The sequence below is a fragment of the Delphinapterus leucas genome, chromosome 4 (genome assembly GCF_059928025.1).
Source record: "Delphinapterus leucas isolate spDelLeu-1000000601 "Yukka" chromosome 4, BTC_Dleu_Yukka2, whole genome shotgun sequence".
Lineage (NCBI taxonomy): Eukaryota > Metazoa > Chordata > Mammalia > Artiodactyla > Monodontidae > Delphinapterus > Delphinapterus leucas.
Window position 1 is genome coordinate 104,777,311 of NC_143132.1, and position 15,297 is coordinate 104,792,607.

At 43.0% G+C, this 15,297-nt stretch overlaps 1 pseudogene; it reads right to left on the bottom strand.

The window, feature by feature from the left end:
* Positions 1-9,173: 9,173 nt before the first annotated feature.
* On the bottom strand, positions 9,174-10,222 carry LOC111174575 (cytochrome c pseudogene; annotated as a pseudogene).
* Positions 10,223-15,297: the final 5,075 nt, after the last annotated feature.

The window sequence follows — 15,297 nt, forward strand, 5'->3', positions numbered from 1 at the left end:
ATGCCGTGGAGCGACTGGGCCCGTGAGCCATGGCCGTTGAGCCTGCGCGTCCGGAGCCTGTGCTCCGCAATGGGAGAGGCCACAACAATGAGAGGCCTGCGTACCGCAAAAAAAAAAAAAAAAAAAAAGAGTGAAGCAAAATAAGAAATATTGAGCTGGTGCACAGAGCATAATGGAGAGCCTCGGACAAACCCAGGGAAAGGCAGCCGCTGAGGGCAGGACAGCGCGACAGCCCAGCTGAACACACTCTGACGTCAAGCGGGCTTCTGTCCAATGGCTTCCAGAGGGTGGGCATTATTTTTAACCTTTCAACTTTGGAAAAGAACGTGTGCTGAATCAATCCTGCCCTGACAAGCAGGATGGGAAGGGAGGGGAAAAAGTATTTTCTCTCAAATGTAATTCATAGATAAGTTCTAATGCTTCTTGCTCCCACAGAGATTTTTCCAGTCAGCAAAAATTTTACCAGTGAAGGCAGAGAGAGAGAGAGAGAGAGAGAGAGGGAGAGAGAGAGATTAAATTTTCACTTAAGGTCTTAGTGGCCTTATTTTGGCAACTTTTTTTAGTTCTTGATCAGTTGCTTTCATTCAGACTCTGGGTCTTTAGTTTTGGGGAGGGAATTAAATGCCTTTTTATTTTAAAATATATCATACATACAAATCAGGGTATAAAAACATAAATGCACAGTTTAAAGAATAATAATCAAATGGACACCAGCATTTCCCACCTCTCCATTTAAAGTCAGATTATTCTGGTACCTTTGAAACCCTCTGGGTGTCTCGCCCTAATCACATTTCTCCCTCTGTTTCTCCTTCTGATTCCTCAACATTATCCTAAAATTTAGCTTAAGCCCTTGCCTTTCCTTAAAGTTTTACAATCAGGTATGGTCGAGAGTTTAGCTAAGCTGCTCCGTGGTGTTGCTGCTTCAGCATCCAATGTGTTTGGCCAAGAGGCCTGTGGGGTACTTAAACTGATGCCAACCCCTCACGTTATCAAGCACATGCCCTAGATAACAGCCTGCAGAGTCACAGCAAACGTGAGCTCCTCATATAACTCCTCAGGCCGCCCTGCGATAAACAGTCCCTCCCACCTCCCAGGGCCTTCCCCTTGTGCACCCCTTAGATAAGACCCCTGGGAGCCTACCAAAACCCTGCTCTTTTTGGTTTGAATAAGGTTTATTATTGTCAGTACAGCTCTGGTTGTATCATGGTCTCATGGTAGGCTTTTCTCCACTCTCAGAACAGTACTCATGAGGGCCAAAGGAACTCACTTCTTTACACAGTGAACAGAAAAACTAAAAATAATTGAGTTCATGACATCAGCTACTCAAGTTGCTTAGACAAATGGATGGATGAACCATACATCGCACATCACCACACTGAAGTTGGAGATGTGCTTTGTTCTTGCTTGTGGGCAATGTTCTGGAAGAAACCCTCATTCAGTATCCCTCAGGGACACCACTGGCGAATCCACACTTCTGGGGGCAGCATCTTCCTGCCCCCCGCCCTGCGGAAGCATCCATTCAGCAGCAGGCCTGGTACAAGGAAGAGGCACAATCAACCGTGTTTCCCTTTTCCTTTTGACCCCTTTCCTGAGGCTGGAATCACTCGTGCGTGGTCCTCCCTGATGAGGCTAAAGCTCATCAAACAGTTGGCCGCTGCCCAAAAGTTTTGACGCTGCACCGGATCTCAGTCCCCTCAAATCCAAACTCCTGGAACTGGACCAGCTTGGGTCTGTCATGCTCTGGGCCACCTCTGCTGGCAGCCTCAGCCCCCTCCTTTCCTCCCGGCACCATATCAGCAGGGGTTCACCATTTCTGGTGACTTGGCTAGACAGAACAGGGGGTTCATCCCTCATGGCCTTCCCTAAGTACTTTAGCACTTCTAATTATTAGGACAGCGTGGTTATGAATTTTAAATAAGTGAAAGGATCAAAGTTTATGAAGACAAGACGTAGGCAGTTTTAAACTTTCTGATTTTTTTTTTCTCCCCGAGAACAGCTTAAAGAGGCATGAAGTCAGGAAGTAAGGGATCTGGAAATTCCTACTGAGCAATTTTATACTAGCTTTTTACAAATAGAAGACATTCCATAAAGGCTAGGTAAAACTCTAGTATTTCTAAAATCCTGTGAAATTGGCATATCTCAGTGGAGACATAGGGTATTAGAAACTGTGAGGTCTGAAAATTATTGCTATAATTTCTAAAATTGTCTCTTCTCTCTTTTTAATTCCAAGGAGTCCAGGATCTTATGGGCAGAATATATGGCTCAGCTGGCTCCTGAGCTTTGAATTAGCTCGGGCTCGTTCTTCTCTATTTTTACATCCTCCCTTTCCATTCGTTCAACAACAAACATTTATTGAACATCTAGTAAGTGAGTGTCAGGTATAGCGTTAAACCCTGGAGATTCAAAGAAAAAACCTGACATTGGTACCTCCCTTTGAGGGTGGGGCGTTGAAGAGCTAGTGGAGAGAGGGAGATGCAAAGAAAGAAAGAAAGAGAAGCAGTAGTGTTCTAGGTGTGCTAACAGGAGAGTTCTCAGGACCCAACGGGGGCAGCATGAGAGCAGTTACTAATTCAGACAGAGAGAGAAATAGGAGTTGGGCGAGCTGAGGTTTGTTTTGCAAGAGGCTTTAGGGGAACCATGGAGACCTTGAGCTGAATTATGAATTACAGCCTCAAAGCACATCAGAGTCTGAAAGAGCTTTTGATCAACTCTATTTTGGAAGCCCAAGAAGGTGACCTTGTCCAAATTCACATGGCAACTTGGTAGCTGGGACAGGATCTGCTAATGCGAAACATTTGCTCCTTCCCTTCCAATACGTGGTCCTGGTTTCCCCCTTTGCGGTCAGCAGTGAGGTGGCCCACCTCTTGCTGGGCCACACCTGTGCCCAGAGGTGAAGGCGGAGCTTCCTCTTCCTTGGTTTTTACAGTTCAGTGAGACCACTTGCTTTTTTAATTCCTGGGAGCTTGGCTTATGTAGATTAGGTGATGGGTTTCAATAATTTGTTTTGGGGGGGATGGTCCTATCCACTTTCTGTTTCTCTTCTTCAGCTTTATCTAGAAACTGGAAGGCAGGATGTCGGTGGGTGCGTACCTGGCTCCACCAGCTCTAGCTGGAGGCTGTGGTGTGTTGTTTTGCCTGCCTGCATCCAGTCCCCAGTGTTTCTCTGGTGACTACCCCACCTCCGCTCTCAGGACGCAAGGTTCTGGTGGGAAGACCCACCTCTTGACTTCCACACTCAGTGGGACCATTCACCCATGCGCAGTGGCCTGAAACCAGCTGTCTCCTCTCTCTTCATCTCCTGCCACCCCCGCATCTCAGCCTGGGGGCCAGGAGGCTTCTCCCCCCAGGAATCTGAGAAGTGGGTTCTTCTGCAGGTGAGCTAATAGCTTCCCACATTGTTGCTTTATGGATCTCTGCATTTGCAGGGACACTCTGAGGACAGTGTAGGGGCACTTCCGTGGGGAGACAGGAAGAAGAGATGGCTATGAGGAGAGAGAGGAAGATAGCAGCAAGGAGGATTCTCTAAAATTGTGGAAGCTGAATTGCCTTTGTTGGGGAGTAGCTGATGCACCTGAAAACTATTGGCAAGGCTTAATGCCCGAGTAACATTAGTAGTGAGATGCCTGCAATCTCTTCAAGAGATTTTGATGTTCACTTAATGTTCCTCTTTCAGCAGAAAAAATGTGGACTTGGTCCCTCTTATTCATGTGATTAGGAACCGGTTTCCTAAAATGATATATGTAGGCTAATTCCTATTGACCCTTCAGAGAGAGAAATCACATATTGTTATTCAAGAAGCGCATGTAATTTTCTCTCTTTTTACAAGCCCAAATCAAATAGATTACCTTCCCGAGCTATGAACAACTTGAAACGCACACAGATCTGTGAGGGTGAAGGGCAAGAGGATAAGGACTTGCATTTGAAAGGGCGAGGTCTGTAATTCGGTGCCGCAAAGATTCTCTTAAACGGCTACAGAGGAAACCAGTGGATTCCCAAACTGTAAAGTCTTTAAAGGAAAACAAACGATAACATAAGGTGTCATGAGAAATGGCATTTTACATTTATTTAAGCAGTCTTCTTCTTGAAGGTAGAAATACTTCTCAAAACCTTCACCATGACCCCCCTGCCCAGGCCACCATCATCTCTACTCTGGATTACTGAAACAGCTGCCTGTTGAATTTCCCTGCTTTCACCCTTGTCTCTTCCAGTTCACTCTCCACTCAGTAGCCAAAATGATCTTTTAAAGATCATCTTTTAAAGCTTACAACTCTCCAAGAGCTTCTCACTGTACACAGGATAAAATTCAAACTTCTTACCCTGGCCTTGGAGATTCTTCAGGATTTCTCAACAGAGACAATATCTTCAGGACAGTATGAGCGGCACAAGTCTTCTCATGTGCCTCCATCCAAAGCAGTATAAGATGTTTAGCATCCCTGGTCCTGCCCACAAAAGCCAATAGTGCTCTGTCCTCAATTCCATATTTTGCACCCAAATCACCAGCTGCACATCTTCAAACACCACCTAGGTAGGGGAAGGAGGGTTGCATCACCCCCGGCTGAAAATCCCTACTAGCCTACTTGATCTGGCCCTTACCTACCTTCAACCTCAGTATCTTTGCATGGGTTCTTTTCTCTGCCTGGAAAAGAAGCACTCCCAGACCACCCAGTTTGGCTCCTTTTCCACATTCAAGTCTTAGCTTAAATGTCACCACCTCAGAAAGACCTTCCCTGGACCACCCCATCTAAAATAGCAATACATACACACGTACACGCATACACACAGTCACTCTCACTACGTATACTTATCACGATACACAATTTTCTTCTTTGTTTATTTGTATATTGTCTGTCTCCCTTCTCCAGAATGTAAGTTCCATGAGAGCAGTCTGTTTGTTTGCTGCTATATCCCCAGAGCCTGGGGATAAATTTTTATAAATATTTGTTGATTGAATAACAGATGCCATAAAGTTATTTTTTCATTTAATCATGTACATAATACATATTAGGAAGAAGCAGAAAAGCATTATGAAACTCATTTTTTAGATAAAGCACTAAGACACTAAAAATAACAAATCTCACACTGAATATTCGTGATGGAGGGAGAAACAAAACCAGAAATGTCATTGCCTCCTTATTAAGTCACAGTGGATTATTTCAGTATAAGGTGATCTATTAGGTCACACTGAAAGACATATAACATACAGAGACATACATAATTAATAAGTTCTCTCGTCCCCGTCACTTTAAGGCTAAATGTCCATGGTGGCTCCTACTATCTATATACTAGCTGCATTTCATTTTACTTTACAAGTTATTATACCTTTTCAAATCTAGCCTCAAAAATTTAGATTCAGGGGCTTCCCTGGTGGTGCAGTGGTTAAGAATCCACCTGCCAATGCAGTGGACACGGTTTCCATCCCTGGTCTGGGAAGATCCCACATGAACTAAGCCCGTGTGCCACAACTACTGAGCCTACGCTCTAGAGCCCGCGAGCCACAACTACTGAGCCCGTGTGCCACAACTACTGGAGCCCGCGTGCCTAAAGCCCGTGCTCTGCAACAAAAGAAGCCACTGCAATGAGAAGCCTGCGCACCGCAACGAAGAGTAGCCCCTGCTTGCCACAACTAGAGAAAGCCTGCGCGCAGCAACGAAGACCCAACACAGCCAAAACTAAATAAATAAAATTAATTAATTAAAAAAGAAATTTAGATTCACCCTTTAGAGAAGGGGATGAAAAAGGAAATAAGTTTTACTGTTCTCTGTGGAACAAATTTGAATACCCATCTCTCATCTGATTTTAGTAGCTGACAAAATTGATTCCCGAACAAGGCATCGTGTGGGGATGGCAAATATACAGCACCTGGGTTCTCATTCTCCACTCCTGCATCTCGGCAGGTACAGCTCACCAATCCTAGTACTTCCTCTTGCTGAGCACCCATTCCACATGGGACTCTCAACACAGTGCTCCAGGCAGCAGCTGCCAGTGAATTGGAGTTGACACACAAGTTAAACCTCTATTCGCCAGACCTGGAATAGTGGAAAGAGCAAATCTTTCCAGATCAGTCTGAGTTTGAACACCATATCTGCTCTTTGTCACTGGTGAGATCTTGGTTTCTCACACTCTTTCTGTTTGTCTCATAACATCAAACTTGTAGGGTTATTGGGAAAGTGCAAATAATGTCTGTAAAGCATTTAGTACCATGCTTGTTACAATGAGAATTCACTAAATAATCGTACAGAACAGTGGTAAGGAGAAGGCTCTATTTCACACCTCCATCCCCGCCCCCAAGAACAGAGAGGAGGTATTATCTTGGTACGTAGGAGGCGGTGCAAGTTACTGGAAACACCAGAGTGAGACTGAGTGTTGGATGAGTGGTTCCCAAAGTGTGGTTCCGAGACCACCTGTGAGCTTATTACAACTTGCAAGTACTCAGGCCCCAGCACAGACCTACAGATCAGAAACACTGGGGATGGGTCCCAGCATTGTGTGTTAACAAGCTTTCCTGATGCACGCTCTCTCTAGTTTGGGAAGCACTGCAGTAGGGAGAGGGAAGGTGGAGGGGGAATAGATGTGATAACGTCAAGGCAGAAGCATGTCTGCTCACCTGGTCATTAATCAGAGAGGAAACAAGAAGTGCCGCCCCTCGCAGAGGCTGTGACCATGAGCATGCCCCACCCTAGTGGCCGCTTCCACAGGCAGGATAGCAATTTGCTGCAACAAAGGACAGACCCAGAGCTCGCTAGGAGAAAATGGGCTTGTAGCACAAGGCATAAGGATAACTTCCCAAATGCAGCCCCAGTGCAGGTAGACAACAGATGGAACTTGAAAGGCTCCTTCCCTGAGCAGAGGTAGGTGGCCCTTGTTCTTGGTTGTTTCAAGAGCAGCTCTGACTGAAGGCAAGAAGCCGACTAGACACTTTTTCAAGCTTCCCCAGCTTGGTGAATTCATGAAAGAATTGCATCTGACAAGCTCAAGGTTCACGGGGTCAGTGGGGAGGAGGGGGCATCAAAGATGTGTCAAGAGATTCAGCTCCACCAGGATTTCTCTACTCTACCTGCTCAATCTAGACCATCGTGTTCCCCCATTCCGACTCTTTCTTCCAGTGTACCAGACACAGAAGTACCTCCCACGGGGTCAAAAATTATAAAATATTTTTAAAGAATGTAATCAATCCAAAGCCCTGTGTGACCCAGCAGATTTTAAACCTGTTTCCAAAGTTAACCCCTGCAGCACGATGTAGAATGGCCTCAGCCCCTACTTTTCTTTGCTTCCACCTAACTTGAAACTTAACTTTTATTAAAAGTTTAAGTCACACATTCTTGGACACATATTCATACTTGCAGATTGGTCTAAAGGGTGTAGACAAGGTCTATGGCCAGTGTCTTATTAGTAAAGAACAAGGACCTTATTAGAGACCATCAGGCGTTTGGATCCAACATAATTACTGAGCTCTGCATTGCCAATTCTCCTGCCTTTCCCATAACCACATATGTGGATGTGTTATCATTCCCATGAGGCAGACCATAGAACTGAGGCTCACACACGTAAAGGAACTAACCCAGGTCCCACAGCTACTTTAAGTGGCAAAGAGTGGATCCTAAACACCAGCCTCCTGACAGAGGCGGTGTTAATCCACCACTAGAAGATTGGCTACAGGGGTGACCTACCCTTAGGTCATTGTCATTGAGTTAAAAATGACAGCTCTCAACTCCCAGCTGAGGCATGTGCTGTGCTATGTGCTTCCAATGGAATGTTTCTGCTGCTGAAATTTATCACCACCTTTCTAAGCTGGCGGAGAGAATGTCTTCAGTTTAAAAATGTGTCCTACACATAGCCCCATTGCAGGTATGGCAACCCTGCTCTTACAATGGCCTGAAGTGAACGATGAAAATTCTGGGAGTAGCATTAACCATGTTCTTAAAGATAGCTGTGTGAACATGTTAGGAGATTTTACAGAAAGGTAGCGATTAGTTATTATTGAACCACTTGTAAGAGGTGGCTCCTAATAACAACAAAAAAAAGTTCCTTTAAAAATGCTGTTTAAACTTGCTTTTGGATAGACCACCTTTATTGAGATTCTGAGGTGGCTTACCATTGTCCTTCACGCATATGGAATAACTATACCATGGGAAGAAAACCAACAATTCTTTGTATTTCTGAACACAAAATAGGTAGAAGTGGGTTTGCTTTAAGAAGGACTTCTGATCAATGAGCCTGGTTAATAACTAGGAGTGGATTTCCAAGGCAGTTGGGCATCCTTTTTTGAAGCAGGGTGGGGAGAAGGGGGTGAACTAGAAGTGGTTCTAAAGTTGTGCTACAGAACTGGTTTCCACTCTCAAAACTCATTTCCTCCCCCAAGGAACAATATAGTTTCCTAAGTCATAAAGAAAAAGAAGGAAATGTAAAATAATATTTTTGGAGGCTCTACTGGATTCTAAAGTTCCTTTGATAATTTTTCTTCTTTCTTTATTTGTTTGTTTATTTATTTTTGATCCATGACTTTGTTTTTAATTATCTTCAGCCTTAGGGTCACATAATTTACAAATTTGTGCTGATGGTATATCTCCTCTAATCTTTCTAACGAGTTGGCAAAAGCACCATTGCCAATCATGCGTATACGGTAATGCTACAGTTGCATGTGTTTTTGAATAGCTGTTTAACAGACAATCCTGAATTATAACTTAGCTTGACTTGGTAAAGAATTCATAAGCAAAGTTTGCTGTGATAGCTTGTGATGCTAAATTTTAAAAGCATTTGATCTTATAGATCACCTATGAAATGTGAGAAGTATTAAATATTCTTTATTTGATATTATACATAAACCACACTAAAATGCCTTTCATTAAGTAAAAGACAACATTTTAGATACAGGGAATTTTAATTTAATTGGCACAGTTAAGACCAAAAAGATAAAGTGGACATTGCCAGCTTATCTTCAGTCCTTGCCTTTAGCAGGCTAATGAACACAACGTGAAATGCAGGTGAGTCTTACTGTTCCATGAGACAGTGAAGGGATATCCTCTGTACTTAAATATATTAATATAACCACTTATATAAATTTAAATATAAACCAATTTCCTGTAGGTTTTGAGATGGCGTTCACCATCTCTATGAAGAGTTGAACATCAAGTCCAATCATATCTTTAGAAGGGGAAAACAGGGATAGTACTTCCTGAGCTGGAATTAGTATCAAAATTCAAAAAGCTGATCATATTAATTTAACTAGGAGTCAATCTATATAAATCAGGGCCATCCAAAAGAAATATCCTACCAGCCATTCATGATTGGAATTCTGGTGTATGAGGCCAATTTAAATACGGTACACATAAAAAAAAAGCCATGAGACACTTCTGTTTTGTAATAAGACAATGGCCAACTGTTACTCATTAGAAGCTTTTTTGAGATAAGCTATCAAGTCAGCCCCTTCTAATGCCTGTGAAAATCATTTTTGTTCCAGGGATGTACTTCTTGGGATTCTCCATATACCCCATCAGTGTCTCCTCTCCCCAAGAGATGCCTTTGTTCTTGCTGGCATCTGTGTAAGAAAATCCAGGGGCCTGACCTGTCTTTTGCCCAAACAGACCATGGAGATTTGGCCCAGTCTTGTGCTTGCCTCTCTTTTCCATGGTAGGGCACTAGGCCCGCTTCTGAACTAAAATCTTCTTGCCCTTCTCAACATCACCCATTTTTATTTTTTACTTATTTATTTTTTAAAAATATATTTATTTATTTATTTATTGTATTCATTTATTTTTGGCTGCGTTGGGTCTTCGTTGCTGTGTGCGGGCTTTCTCTAGTTGCGGCGAGCAGGGGCTACTCTTTGTTGTGGTGTGCAGGCTTCTCATTGCCATGGCTCCTTTTGTTGTGGGGCACGGGATCTAGGCGTGCGGGCTTCATTAGTTGTGGCATGCGGGCTTCAGTAGTTGTGGCATGCGGGCTTCAGCAGTTGTGGCTAGCAGGCTCCAGAGCACAGGCTCAGTAGCTGTGGCCCACGGGCTTCGTTGCTATGCGGCATGTGGGATCTTCCAGGGCCAGGGCTCGAACCTGTGTCCCCTGCATTTGTAGGCAGATTCTTAACCACTACGCCACCAGGGAAATCCCAAAATCACCCACTTTTAGACCGTCCATTTTTCACGCAAGATACAAAGGTTCCTGCTTGTGAGCAGGACATCCTGCTCTCCAAGTCCAAGGACCCGCAGGCCTGAGCCTGTGTACTGGTAGGTTCCTCTGATTCTAATGACATTGTTAATTATTTACTCTCTTTACAAATAAGGAAACCGAGGTTCAGACTGGCTGTGTAACTTGTCTAAGGTTACGGAATAAATGAAGGGACTGGAAATTTAACCCAGATTTGCTCAATTCCAGCTCCAATGGATCTTTCCACTTCATTGGAAAGTCCCTCCCAACAATGCACGGTTTAATGGTGAGGAATCCGAGGCACAGATAAAATAAATAGCTTAAGAGATGTTGTGCAGTCAGTATGTGACTGAGGGTCACCATGTGAAATGTTCAGGAAGCCACATCTTTTTTCCTTTTAGACACTTTGATTTAGCTTATAAAAGGTCACAGTCTGTTACTTTTAGAGATTTTCCAGCTTTGGGGATTGGATTTTATTTTTCTTGGCAGCATTCATATTTGAAAGCAGTATATTTGACACCGCTTTCTGGATTTAACTTGAAACAAAGGAAGCAACATTATACCCACGCGCCCTGTTCCCTTCCAAATTATGAACTCAAAAGTTAACTTTCTGCTCAGGACATCGGCGTTTCTGAATGGGTAAGGCCCAAGTAGAGCCCTTTGCTGTTTTTAGAGTCAAGAACAGATCTTCCTATTCAGCAAGCTATAATCCCCACTTGGCCCAGCCATCAGAAGTGAGAAAACGGGAACCCTTGCACTAACAAATCCCTGTTGATAAAACAAATCTTTTTTCATGAACATTCTGTCTTTAGAAAACAAGTAGATAGAGCACTTGTTAGTTAATAATAAAACGAATTCTTCAGTGACTACCCAGATGAATGAATACTTTTGAAAGGCATGGGGTATGTAAGGAATTTTAATCCAGCCTCCGTGTTCACTCCCCACACAACGACTGTAGAGAAACCACTGGCCTCTGAATGATGAATGGCCCCAGACTCAAGCAAGAGGGAAAACAAGCCCAGTCCTACAATCTGACATCTCTCTTTTTAAATTCTTGGGTGGACTTCTATTTTGGTTGTAGCTGATGAGTGGGCTCAGTTAAAGGGCTTTGCTAGCTCATCTTTAGCCTTTAAAAAGTTCTATTCGTTAATTCCAAATTAATATTTTAGGAGGCTCCAGGCCACAGGCTAAAAGAAGTCAGGAAACTGAGTTAGTAAATGACAGAGCGGTAATCAGCTTAAATGAGACTTCTTCCAGTTCTTTGCTTGTGGATGACACAGAATTTCTGAGCTGAGAAAAATCTCTTTTCTCTGCAGGTGTTACTGTGGGGATACCAGAGATGCGGTTCCACGATCATAGTCTTATCCATATATTTTAGTCTTCTACCACAAGACTCCACGCAGGCATCCCCACCCTCTCCCTGTGCTCTGTGCTGTCAAACCCTACTTGCTAATCAGCCAGGTTGAACGAAGGGTTAAGGCTGCAGCCTTCCATTCCAGTAGATGCTGCAAACATACGCGTTCACTTTCTCTTCTGCAGTCAGCCCTGTAGCTCTGCAAAGCCTTCAGCATTTGCAGAAGCATTATTTCCTCCCACCTATGTCTGGTTTAAACTTGCAGCTGACCAGGTTCTATAGCTCAGAATTCCAAACTTAGCCCTGTGGGGTCTTACCTAGCATCTGTCCCTCTTCCACTGCTGCATTTGTTTCCCCTGCCCTGTCCTGAAAAGCCTCAGGGCCTCTTGTAATCTGGATGCTTCCGCCCCACTGGAAGTTAGAAGCATCCCCACTGGCTGCATCACTGCACATTTCCCTAGTAACCTTGTTTTTTCCCTTCAACTCAAACTTCTCCAAACAACACCATCTCTACTGACCCTGAATTTCTCTAGCCCTCTGTAACAGCATTTCCAACCAGCCACGCCAGGAGAGAGACTGCAGAGGGCAAATTGGGGAAAGAAGGTTTGGGAACTCAACTGCACAGCTGCGAGGCTCAGATACAGGATGGGGCTGCCCACAAACTTCCCAGGGACCATCTGCAGCCAAGTCTCTTGGCCTTAAAGCGACAGGGCACTTTTCACCATATAAGGAAGACAGTTTCACTTGTCTGCTTGGGGACCTGTTTGGGCAAAGCATCTCCTTCTCTGGACATTGCAGAGGCTTAAGCCTTCTGGGGGCATCTGGTACCTGTCAGTTTGAGAGGATCTGTACATAGTAGGCAGTTTGATAACTGCTGGATAAGGCACAACAATGGTGTTTGGCAGGCCATTTTCAAAGACCGGAAAACCCTTTATATGGGGCTTGCCCCCTACGGAAAGGGTTTACAGTGATTGGGAAGTCTTCCTCAACGATAAGAAAAGGCTCTGCTTCTATTTCGGGTTTGGCTTCCTGGAAAACAGTGAGCTTGCTCATCTCAAAGAGGAGAGGCAGTTGGACCCCCTTCCTTGGACATTGAGACAAAAGAGAGAGGACAGCGGAGTGGTGGTGGGAGATTTTGGTTGTTCCAGACACATTAGCACTGCTCCCTAAAAACAGGCGAGATAGAGATGATTTTGTTATTTCAGCTAGCAGAGCCCTTCCTTCCTAAACAGACACACACACCCCCAGTTCTCCACCAAAGCCATCTCCACTCCTGAGCACCCCTTTTGGACCCCTTGGCTAAAGCCCACAGTTGAAGTCTGAGGAGTGCTTTTATCTTAACTGGCAGAGATAAGAATGTGTTTTAGCAAGAGCAAACAGTTTCTGTGCATGATTTCAAATGCAGGTCTGGCCTGTTGGTTTGAGGTGTATTGAAAGCAATTATAAAATGTTGGATTCTGAGAAAAAAAGTGGAGCTCAATTTAGTTATCACTTGGATGGTCACACACTTTTCTCTTTCTTTTTTTTTCCCTTTGTATATTTAATCAATGAACTAATTTTTTATTGAAGTATAGCTTATTTACAATGTTGTGTTAGTTTCCGGTGTACAACACAGAGATTCAGATATATATATATATTCTTTTTCAGATTCTTTTCCCTTATAGGTTATTACAAAATATTGAGTAGAGTCCCCTGTGCTATACAGTAGGTCCTTGTTGGTTATCTGTTTTATATATAGTAGTGAGTATATGTTAATCCCATCTTCCTAATTTATCATATCCCACCCCTTCCCCTTTGGTAACCGTAAGTTTGTTTTCTATGTCTGTGGGTCTATTTCTGTTTTGTATACAAGTTCATCTGTATCATTGCCCCTCTCTCCCACACGCACTTTTTTCTTCACCAGAAACTGAATGTTATCTCTTTATTGCCAGCTGACTATGCCTAATATTTGGTGTCTGTACCATAGATTTGGGATGAAAAAAAAAGTAATTTGGCCCCTGATTCTATAGTCTCTTACTACCTTCATATCTTACCTTCTTACATAGATTTTGACTCTTTAAGGACAAAGGCCACTTCATAGCCTTCCATACTCTGCTTAACACCTAGCATGGAACAAGCATAGAGCAGACTGGGAAATACTTATTGGATTAAATCAGTTGAATGGAACCCAGGCTCTTTGTATAAGGTCTACCCACCCAGTTTTATGAATAAAATGGGGTTTTACTAAATTACTGTTATAAATAAAGCCATGATTTCCCTTCCTGATCATCTCTTTTATATCAACTAATATTTGTTTTCCATGCCATCATGGAAAACAAGGGCAAAAGTTCAAGGAATTTCTTTAAAAGTAATCACTGTGATAAATTCTTTGACCCAGCAATCTGATTCCTAGAAATTTAATCTAAGGAAATAATTATACAGAAGCAAAACATCTGATAAGTAGAGATGCTCATTGCACTGCTGTCTGTAATAGCAAAAGCAAGAGATGACTTGAAGGCTCGAAAGTCATTTATACATCAATAATAATAGTTCACATTTACTGACTGCTCACCGCGTACCAGGCACCATTCTAAGCACTTTATGCAAATGAATTCATTTAATCATGACCAACCAGTGTGGTTGGAATTGTCATCAACCTCATTTTAAAGACCCGAAAACTAAGGCACAGAGGTTGCTAAACCTACATTTGAACCGGGGTGTTTTGGCACTAGCACTTAGACTAGCACCATCCTATGTTCTCATCAGGAGCATTGTAATGGGCACTGGAATAGACAGAGTAATAAAATTAATCCAATGGCCTTCACGCAGCCATTAAAAATAATAATTATGAAGCTCTATACAAACATGGAACCATGCTTGTGATATAAAGCTGACTGAGAGAAACAAGATAAAATACCCATGATTGTAACTAGCTAACTGTCTACAAGAAATGGAAGGCCATATGCAAAACCGAAAAGAGCTGTATAGTTCATAGTGTTGGACTACGACGTGATTTCTCTAAGACTGTCTTAAATGTTGTTTACCATTTTCATTTTTAAATTACTAAAAACACTGACCTTGGCATTGTTTTGGCTCTTAGCTTGTCTAAATGACGCTATCAGCCTAGATTAGTGAGTGTCAAGAGGTTCTCTTGATGGTGCCATTATCCCAGGGGAGCTCTCTGCCGGCTGAGTGACTCAACTGCACCTGGGGGTGGGGCCTGCATGAGTCACACGCCACACACCTGCGCTACCATTCAGTCGCCCTTGAACTGACTGTACGTCAAAGTGATATCCTACAATGTCCATTTTCACTGAATATCTTATGATTTGTGGATCTGGTAAGGATAAAGCATTATGTGATACTGATGGTCAGGAAAGATGTCTCACAAACATGTTTCCTTATGTGGGAAGACTTTCAGCGAGAGATTCTAAATCTGGTGATGTTTACCAGTAAACAAACAGATATGTCTCAGAAGATGGGCCTATTTTAGGAATAAAGAGGGAAACTTCGGTGTACATTAACTAGCAATTAAAAAATTATATGTATTGCTTAAAGCTGTTGAGGCTTGTATTAAATGAATATACTTATACCTTATAAGGTATTGCAGAATCAAAGAAGTTAAGCTGTAAAAAGCAAACTGAAAACTTGCATCAGGAGGCATTAATAGTTTTGTAGCTTTTGACTCGGTAATCATATTTTCTTTTCCAAAATCATTTCAGAGAATTTCTCTCATGGGAGAAGGGGAAAGAAAGGGAGAGGAGACCGTGTGATTCCAAATGAATGTGTAAATAAATCAAGACTTAATAAAATGCTTAAATGAAAGT